This window comes from Pipistrellus hanaki (assembly GCF_964339955.1).
Source record: "Pipistrellus hanaki genome assembly, chromosome: 11".
Classification (NCBI taxonomy): Eukaryota; Metazoa; Chordata; class Mammalia; order Chiroptera; family Vespertilionidae; genus Pipistrellus; species Pipistrellus hanaki.
Genome location: NC_140513.1, coordinates 32,377,733 through 32,387,052, shown reverse-complemented (window position 1 = coordinate 32,387,052; position 9,320 = coordinate 32,377,733). Strand labels below are relative to the sequence as shown.

General features: G+C 42.6%; 1 long non-coding RNA gene across 1 annotated transcript in view; it reads right to left on the bottom strand.

Annotated features, from left to right (window-relative positions):
- The window catches only part of LOC311630306, a 13,591-nt gene extending 4,558 nt beyond the window's left edge, over window positions 1–9,033 (bottom strand). The window contains exon 1 of the long non-coding RNA XR_014796346.1: window positions 8,845–9,033. This is a non-coding gene — a long non-coding RNA (uncharacterized lncRNA). The remainder of the gene's footprint in view (window positions 1–8,844) is intronic.
- Between the last annotated feature and the right edge of the window lie 287 nt (window positions 9,034–9,320).

The window sequence follows — 9,320 nt, the reverse complement described above, 5'->3', positions numbered from 1 at the left end:
TATCTGGGATAAGAATTACCAAACCACTAATTATAAATGATCACTTTTTTTATTTATATATCCTTCCGCTGCTCTTCTTTTGAAAGGAGCTCCTTAGAGTTTATGAAATTAAAAACCTGCAGTTAGATTTATTCAAATGACCAGACAGTATGCCACTCAGTCAGCTAAGATGTGTTCAGCATGGTGCTTGTCAGTGCCTTGCTAGCTACCCTGGGGACATGAAGGTGAATTGGACATACTAGGTGGATCTACCTTCCAGAAACTTTCTCTTTAGAGGATGAGGGGTAGTAAGTACACATCGACTTCTATCGTAATAACAGGAAGTTTAGAGAACATATTATTGCTGCCAGCTGGAGAGAGAAAGCGTTCTCTATCAGTGTTTGCCAACCCTGATTGCACATTAGCCTCATCGGGGGAGCCCTGAGAAAACATCAGTGTCTGGGCCTCACTCCCAGAGACTCCGAGTCACGTGGTCGGGGTGGGGCTCCATCATCACTAATTTTTAAAAGCTCCCTAAGTGATTTCAATGTGTAGCCAGGGATGAGAATCATTGCTCTAACTACTAATCGATAAGATCCCTGGTGGGGGAGGGGTCAAGTGGGGAGCAGGTGAGATTTTTAAGTGTAAAACATCCTATTAAAAGAAACATGGCTTTTATGGAATAGCTTATTTAGATTTTGTGTATTCTTATTGATATGGATCAACGTATTTAAAATATTTTATCGAACAAGTGTTTTCCTTGGAAAGATTGTTTCAAATAATATTTTAAATAAATGATCATAATCAAAGACAGTTCCTGCAGGTACCACATGCAACAGCATTCATTAGCACATTGATAAAATTAAAAACAAAAACATCTATTCACAACAGATACAGATTTTGTCTATCTTTCAAGGTGAATTGATAAACACACACACAAAAGTTGTAATATTCCTTCAAAACTAAAAATTGATTGACGTCATTTGAATTTTTTCAACTCTATTTTCCCCCCCTTTGTATGGAATTCTCTATCCTTAACCAAGAGCTTTAGGCCTAATTGTCACAGTGGAAGAGCTGCTCAAATGGCTTTGGAAGAAGGGCTGTCTGGAGCTTGCTCACTGTAATGGTCGAATGTTCAAAACAACCTCTAGGAGTTATCACATTGGCTTGCCTGCTTTCGGTTGGCCCGATTACTCCTATGAAGGGAAACTTGGATGCTGGGAGGAAGTGATGCCAAATGGAGGTACTATGAAAAAGATGTTATTTTCTCCTAAGGGCACCTCATTAAGCAGAGAGCTTCCTGAGAATGCAGCTTCCAGCTTTCTGAAGAAACTAATATAATGCTCTTCTTTAAATTGTTGAGTTTATTCCTTATTATGGATTTTCTTCAACTGTGCAAAACCTGGCTCATTTAAAAAAAAAAAATCTTCTAATTCCAATTGTGTAGTGCAATGATTTTCGACTTCTTTTTTTAATCTCATGACACACATAAACTAATTACTAAAATTTTGTGGTGTACCACAATATATATATATTTTTTGCAGATCTGACAAAAAATCAGTATAATTTTGATCCATTCATTCAGGAGAGTTATTATATTGGCTGTTGTCATTTTTGTATTTGACATTCTAAGGGAAAAGAGGTCAGTGCCCCAGACTCAATAGTCAGGTATTGCATGTTTTAAAAATTATTTTTATTTTAAAAAATCTTTATTGTTGAGAGTATTACAGAAGTCTCCTTTCCCCTCCCACCCTCCATAGTCCCCCTCCACCTGTTCCCACCCCATCCCAGGCCTTCATCACCCTATTGTCCGTGTTCATATGTAATGTGTATCTATATATATGAAAAGTCAGAGACTGGATGCTATTGATGCCCACTGCAGCCAGCAAACCAGCCTGATCAAGGGGAGTGGAGCCAGCTAACCAACCTTCCTTGGCACCTCCCCCTAGCTGGCCCCGCCCCTGATGGGCCCCCACCATCCCAATTGGCCCGTGGCCCCTCCCCCAAGCCAGCTCTGCCCTGATTGCCCCCACACACTAATCAGGGGTTGGGCTGGCTGCTGATCCTCAATTGCCCCCCCCCCCAATCCAATTCCAGGGTGGGGACAGCTGGCCCACTGCCCACAGCCCTTCCCTATGGCTGGCCCTGGCCCCACCTCTGATTGGCCCTCTCCAATCAAGGGTGGAGCATGCTGGCCAATTGCCTGTGGCCCCTCCCATCAGCCAGCCTGGTCCTCATTGGCTGATCGGGGTGGGCCAGTCAGCCAACCTCCTGCCATCTTCTCCTCCCAACAGGCCAGGCTCCAATCTGCCCAGATTGGGGCAATGCTGGCCAGACCCCACCCATGCACAAATTTATGCACTAGGCTTCTAGCATGCATATAAGATCTTTATCAATCTCTTCCTGCCCACCTTCTTTCCCTCTGAGATTTGTTAGTCTGAGCCATGTTTCCGTGTCTCTGATTCTATTTTATTCATCAGTTTATTTTGTTCATTAGATTCCTTGTCCATTTATTTGATTTTTAGACTCAATTGTTGATAGATATGTATTTATTGCCATTTTATTATTATTTTCTTTTTCTTCTTCTTCTTCCTCTTCTATTCCTTCTTCTCTTCTATTCCTTCTTCTATTCTCTTCCTCATAAAGAATACCCTTCAGGATTTCAGGTAGTACTGGATTTCAGGTAGTACTGATGAATTTCTCCAGCTTTTTCTTATCTGTGAAGTTCTTTATCTGACCTTCAATTCTAAATAATAGCTTTGCTGGGTAGAGTAACCTTGATTGTTGGTACTTGCTATTCATCACTTTGAATATTTCTTGCCACTCCATTCTTTCCTGCAAAGTTTCCATTAAAAAATCAACTGCCAGTCTGTGGGTTCTCCTCTTTTAGCTGCTTTCCTCTTGCTGCTTTTAAGATTCTCTCTTTGTCTTTAACCCTTGGCACTTTAATTATGATGTATCTTTATATGGACCACTTTAGATCCCTCTTGTTTTGTACTCTTTGTGCTTCAGTGTGCAGCACTTGTTAAAAATTGCTGCTTTAGTGGATCTGGATGGGTAATCAAGAGATTACCAAAACTAGGCATGACTGTGCCTAAGTCATGCAGTGAAAGCCTATTTTATTTTTTAAATTCTAGGAAATAATCCATGAGAAAAGAGTAAATAAATAAATGAATAGATGTGAAAGGCACCAGGACCACTATATAGTCACCTTTTCCAATAGTACAAGTATTTCATTACTTTCCTTATTATTTGTAGAAACAAATCATTTATTAACAACTCTTCTATGACTTCTACCTTAAGGATAAAAATTGGGGAGGAACTTGCCCCTATTTCTCAATAAGACATAAAAAATCAACTTCTGGGGTTTTCTAGGGAGCCAATCTAGTTCAAAATATGGGGAAGAGTCATAAAAATGACTTGTAAAGGCCTGTGGCCTAGAAAGCATTGCCCACTAAATTCTGCGTAGTTGCCTTCTATTTCCTAGTCTGTTTGCAGTTAGGAAAGAGTAATTTGATTAGTTTGTAGCAGGAAAATGTGAATACATGTATTTCAATTGCATGAGAGAAGGAGTGTAAAGTCCATGAATAATTTCCACTCTCTTTCTTCCCCTACCATGGCAACTAAGAAAGATGCACATGCCTGATGGCCAATCATAAGAAGGTGGCCCTCTGTGTGACAGGGTGACTGAAGCAGAACCCCTCTGCTCCCTCACCAACGTGGGTCATAGAGTATAGCCGGAGATATATAATTAAAGCATCTAGGAGTTTGTGTTGTTGCTACTGTAGCATAGCCTAGTTACCTTGACTAATTCAACCAACAATACTATGAGACTCGTCTTGACTAATCTTGACTCCTCTCTGCATTAAATGACACTAACTCTGCTTTTACTTTTTACTTTTTTGGAAATCATGAAAAAACAACCAGCACCACCATTAGTAGCTATCACATCACTCTCTCTGGAGCTAAGTCTCAGTTTGTTGGGGGAGAGACTGCAAACGAGACTGGGAAGGAGGTCTGTCTGCTTCGTCTTCAAGGGAAATATGTTACTAATGCCCTTTCTGGGCTTAAAGGAAATAATTGGACTCATTAAGTTGCTTTCAGTCCTCTTTTTTTTTTTTTCAGTCTAAATAACCCTTAGGTTAATTAGACATGGTTTCTAGCCTCAGGAAATTTTTCTGTGTGTGGTTAGTAACGGAGAGAATGATCATGAACTTGGTAATTAAATTTTCAGTCTTACAAATGTTAAGGAATGGCAGACTGCCTGTAAGGTATCTTATAAAAATCAATAGCCCTTGTGAACTAGTATCGAACATCGATAATTTTGCATATATTAGGTCATCATCAAGTAGCTTCTGTTTGAGTGACAAAATAGTAGGTATAATTTTATACCTGGCTAAGTGTGCTGATCATTAACAAATAGAAGCGTGGTCTCTTCCCAGTCCTGGCTGCACAAGTATCCTGGTTCATTTTTTAAAAAAACTCTTGATGGAGCCTGACCCAAGGCCAATTAAATAAGAATTTCTGAATCATTCCAATATTCAGCCAGGGTTGGGAACCATTGGTGAAATGAATAAGAATAGTAAATTGGCATCAGAATCTGAATTTTGATCATATTCTTTTTATTAGCTATGTGACTTTAGACAAATCATATATGTTCTCTCTCTAGAGTTTGGTTTTTCTTATTCAAGATGAGAAAAATAATAATTCTCTCCTAGCCTAGATCTGTGCATAGTTTTTTTTTTAAATATGTTTTTTATTGATTTCAGAGAGGAAAAAAGAGGGAGAGAGAAATAGAAACACCAATGATGAGAGAGAATCATTGATCACCTGCTTCCTGCACACCCCCTACTGAGGACAGAGCCTGCAAGCCAGAAATGTGCCCTGATTTGGAATTGAACCATGACTTCCCAATTCATAGATTGATGCTCAACCATTAAGCCATGCCAATCAGGCTGTGTATAGTTTCAATTCTAAAAAAATAACACATGTGTAGAAGTATTTGGTAAATTCTGAAGAGTAAAACCATAATATTTTCATTATTATTACTAGTGGCCCAGCGCATGAAATTTGTGCATGGAGTGTGTGTGTGTGTGTGTGTGTGTGTGTGTGTGTGTGTGTTGGGGGGAGGAGGGGGTTTCCTCAGTCCATCCTGCACCCTTTCCAATCAGACATCCCTTCACAATCTGGGACCACTGGCTCCTAAGCACTCACCTGCCTGCCTGCCTGATCACACCTAACTGACTCTGCCTGACTGCCTGATTGCTCCTAACTGCCCTCCCCGGCTGACCTGATTTCACCCCCAACTATCCTCCCCTGCTGGCCTGGTTCCCCAAACTGCCCTTCCTGCTGGCCTGATCTCACCCCAAACAGCCCTCCCGTGCCAGCCTGATCTCAACTTCCCTCACCTGCTGGCCTGATCTTGCCCCCAACTGCTCTCCCCTGCCGGCCTGATCACCCCTAACTGCCTATGCCTGCCTGGTTTCCCCTAACTGCCTTTACCTGCTGACTTGATCTTACCCACAACTGCCCGTCCCTGCTGGCCAATTTGGTTCTGATTGGTCAGTTTCTATGCCAGTCAGTGTCAAAAGCTACACCTCCTATGCAGCCATTGGCTCCTTACATTTCACCCAGATTTGGTTCTGATTGGTCGGTTTCTATTCCAGTCAGCGTCTCCGGGCCTCTCTCTGGACCTGATCAGAGAAGTGGGGCTGATCATCAGCCACTGCAGAGGTCTGGAGAGAAACAGAGGTATGACTGCTGGTGAAGCCCGGAGAGAGAGAGAGCCAATGGTTGAACAACAGCTGCCACAGAGGCTGTGGGTCAGACTCTGTCTCTCTCTTTGGACCTCTATCCCCACCTGAGGAGTCAGTGCTGGGTTCCTGTGCCCACACTGGCAGCAGTCAGGGCTGGGTCGCCAGGGCAACCCAGCCCTGACTGCAGGATGACTTCCAGTTTATGGAGCCTTTGGTCATTTTGGACGTTATAGACCCTGGGTTTTTATATATTAGGATAGACTTATAGAAATGAGTCAGTCTCACTTCTTATCATTTTATTGAAGTAATAAGAAGCAAGTATTAAGTGACTATGTTAATAAATTATCCCCCTGACTATTAGTGTTCAAGAGAAAAATCCAAGTGGAATGACCTTGCTGGCAGACAACTTATCTCTTCCATTCCAACACCTATATTTGTAGAAAGAACCAGCTTCACAACATTTTGATGAATTACTATTCTGTGGCTCCATTCCAGGCATGGTAGAGGTACCAATAACATCAGAATTGTTATCATTGTGAGGCCACTCCTTTTTACTTTTCTCGAGGTCCTTAATACCTCAAGGATGGTTCACCTAAGTCAGATGGTTTGTTCAACCCCATAGAGGGCAGAGGCAGAATAGGAGTGTAGTATGGAGCTACCTACTACTTTCCATCCCATTAGCTTTGAACCTTGACCCTGGTCTTTAGGCTGTGTGAATGAATTTGGGTATCTTATGTGACCCTTTTGAGTTTATTAAATCTTTTTTATGAAGGATGTAATTCATTTATGTAAGAAAAATTTGTCTTTATTGTTGACGTATTTCAGATGTCCCCTCCCCTCCATTGGCCCCCTCCCACCACCTCCCAGGCTTTCACCACACTATTGTCTTTGACCATGGGTTATACATGAGTTTATTAAATCTTTATTAAGTTCCTGCTACTAGCAGGCACTTTGATTAGAGCAGAGCAGCACTAAAAAATGTCCCTTTCTTAAAGAGTTTGCAGTCCAGATGGGAAAGAACAACAAGCAAAAGGTACACTAATTTTTACCTTCAGCTGTATTATAATTAAGCTAACTCAGTGCTTGGCAGAGAAGCTGTTCAGGAAATGGTAATAACTACTGTCATTATTTGTTGTCTTAGATGTGCCAAAGGCACAAGCCAGGGGCATGAACCCAAGCCCTCCACCTCAGCAGGTCAGGCAGTGGTGGAATGTTGCTTATCTACACCTTCTTGCCACTAGCTAAGCTCTGCCTGGGATGAAGGAGATCAGGGAGCACCTCTGAGTACAAAAAGACCTTGAAAAGCTTGCCCTTGACCTCAGCTATCCCTCTGGCCCGAGATCAGACTCATTCTGAAGCAGATCTATGGCTTTGGGTTTTCTCCAGGACTGACAGGGCATGGTTCCAGATCACGATTTCAGAACTCCTCCTGGCCAGCAGTGAGCGGCCTGGGTTATCCTCAAGAACACCCTGGCCTTTTGAGAATCGCCCAACCAAAATGCCTGGGCGCTGGGCCAGACTCCTTCAGGCCTTTTCTGGTCCCACTGGGGAGTCAGTTTTGAGCCAGAACCTGTTCCAAGGGGAGATGTGAATAGAGACTCACCCAAACATTAGCTGGCTCTCTCAACCATGGCTTTCTTTTGTGGGGCTCATTATATCAAAAGTAATAGGATGATTTATTTAAAATCATAGAGAGATTTGTCCATGTAGTAAGAATATTATAATGTTTGAACATTCATTTTAAAAGGAGAACATTAACGTTCCTAGATTAGCCAAAATAATTAATGGCATGTTACCATGTGATCTGAGGGCAGAAGATTCCACCCAACTAGAGCTCGAATCTGCTTGTCTTCTAAAACCTACAAGCATGCATAGTCTAAACAAAAACAATAGGGAAAGGAAAGAAGTGCTCTCTAATAAGAGAGAATAATTGAGACACAACATAACGTGGAAGTGCTTTTTAAAAAAAAAATTTTTTTCCGTTTTGAAACCTGACCTGAAGCATACCCCCATGTATTTTTATTATCAAAAGTCAGAGAACTACATCCATCACTATCGGCTCCACCTTGATGATCTAGAGAGATATATTGATTTGGAGGGTTGTCGTCCACCATAGCTAACTAGGAATGCATCAAGGATCAAAATCCTGTTATAGATTTAAGCAGCTTAAAGAGAAGGGTTTGCCTGTATGGAATCACCTGCCTCGATGTAGCCCCTGTTGACTTGCTTCTCATAGAAATACTTTCTGAAAAACGCACCAGCTTGAGCTATTTAGGGCTGTGACATACACGGAGTGAGATCATCTCAATAGTCTGCTTCTCTGTCAGATAAGCTGCAAAAGTGTTCAAATCAAAATAATGGCATTTGGTTGAAGATGTTTCCCCTTCTCTCCCTGCTCATTTTTCACCTTCCCGGAGCCTCCTCCGCCGCAACCCAGTCCCCGCTCCTCTGCTATTCTTCACTTCTCTCACTCGTCTCCCTTCATGACAAGAAGGAGTGCCTCCACCGGGCCGATGCATCAAGCGGTGACACTGGCAGAGTCTCATTCCCTCTGACAGACGTCAATTTAAAAGGCAAGAGAAGATTTCCAGGCAGGGGTGAGGGCTGTGAATGGAATTAGTCATCATTACCCTGAAGGGAGATGGGCTTGCTGTAGCTGTTCCCTCATCAGGCTTCTCATGACTGTGCCCTGAGGATCACCCCCATCACTCTAAATAGTCAGGACACAACCAATGTATGGGTTAAAGTGATGAGCAGGAGAGACAGGCCTATCCCAAAGTAAATAGACTGAATTAGAGGCATTACAACAGTTAATATGTCAGGTCCCTGTTGGGAGGCCATAGATCCTGTGTGGTCTATTTCCCCTGCATATTGAAATTGATTGTGCCGTGGGCTATGGCAGGGTTGGTGGGGGAGGGGAGCTGACATTCATCCTTCCAGTCACATGGATCAAAGAAAGCAGACAGTGTTATGTGGAATTATTTGCTCTGAAGGTGCAGGGAATAGAATTTAATAGAGCAATGGGGTATAATGAAAGAAGCCATGAGTCTTAGCCAATGTTTCCCCAGGCCACACCATTCGAGGAATATAAATAAGATCATGCACTTACCCAAATCATATTTCTCTGGCTCAGGCTGATCTAAAACTGCAGAAACTATATCTTCTTCTTTTTTTCTCCCCCCGCCCTTCCCCTGACCAACTGTTTCTAGGAGACCTCAGGGATGCTTCCTGTAATTTTTAACACTGTCCTCCTGGCCACCAAGTCTGGGGTTGTTCTCCTCCCCTCCTTCTGCTCACTGTGGAGAAATCTATCAGGAGAGGCTGTCAGCTACTGAGCCAGTCCCTGAGGTCAAATATTAAGAGCATCATTGCCACTAGGATGCCGCTGGCACTGGCTCTGTTGCCTGCAATGCCACAGAGAGTCTCTAGTTACTGCTCAAATGCCTGGCACCAATGCTCTTAATCCAATTGGTTCCCTCTTGAACTCAAAGTAAATTCAATGCCACAGTGACATTGATGGAACTGATCTCTTGATTTCTACCCCCTCATTCCTGCCACTCCCCACATCCAAGCTGTTCTCATGAA